The sequence below is a fragment of the Triticum aestivum genome, chromosome 6A (genome assembly GCF_018294505.1).
Source record: "Triticum aestivum cultivar Chinese Spring chromosome 6A, IWGSC CS RefSeq v2.1, whole genome shotgun sequence".
In the NCBI taxonomy this organism is placed as follows: Eukaryota; Viridiplantae; Streptophyta; class Magnoliopsida; order Poales; family Poaceae; genus Triticum; species Triticum aestivum.
In genome coordinates this window covers 619,943,294-619,944,269 of record NC_057809.1, presented here as the reverse complement: position 1 = coordinate 619,944,269, position 976 = coordinate 619,943,294, and positions in this window count along the sequence as shown.

The following is a 976-nucleotide window of genomic DNA, read 5'->3' as shown; positions in this document are numbered from 1 at the left end:
TGCACATCCAACCATCTCTCTCTCTGTTTTCTTGTTGGGTAGCTGAAGAGCATGCATGGATCTGGCGTGCACTGCTAGTAACTCCAGGACGCCATGGCACTCTTTGGAGGGAGTCTGGACTCTTGCGTTGCCATGCATTCCGTTGCATTCCATGGCGGCCCGGCTTTGTTTGTTGGTGCTAGCTATAGTAGAGTAGATGACAACATTGGCATGCGCAGGGCTCATGCCTGTGCCTCGCCATAAGTGTACATGAAAAGCTAGCTCTTATGGTTTATTCATAAAAAAGAATAAACAAGAATGGCTGGACGTGTGTACTAGGAGGAGTGCCAAGCCATGTGACATGGATTCATTTCATGGCGGAGTTGCTAGCCAGGACAGGCCAGCTGCTTTATTATTAACTCACTCATTCATGCTGCAAGTCCCACCTGACATGAAGTCAAGGAGCAGTACTATACCACCTATAGGAGCAGTGGTAATTTCATGCGAGAGTAATGAACATGGTTAGATTCCACATCACACAAAGTCTCATGTGGACGCGAGATTTGTCTCTGAAGACCCTCACTAGATAATTTGAAAAGAAAAGGATTTGGTTAGTCTTGTTGCATTGCGCCCTAGTACATTTTGCCCTGAAATTCGCACTGAAACTTGGTACTACCTGGCTAAGATGGGGGAAGAAGAAGAAGAAGAAGAAGAAGAAGAAGAAGAAGAAGAAGAAGAAGAAGAAGAAGAGGTGCTAGCTCCTGCCTCCTGCGAGCTAAATTATTCAGGCATACAGAGACATCTTGGCAGGCCGGGCGATTGAGTAGCTTCGCGTCCACCTGAATAGTGTGCGTCTGCGGCTACCTACCGTTGCACAATTTCGTTTCTTCAATGCATCCATCCACATTTTGGCACGCAGCGACAAGAGCATATATATACATACATAGATGTAGACAGATTTATATAATATACGGAGTAGCTACAGTGGTACTCCTAC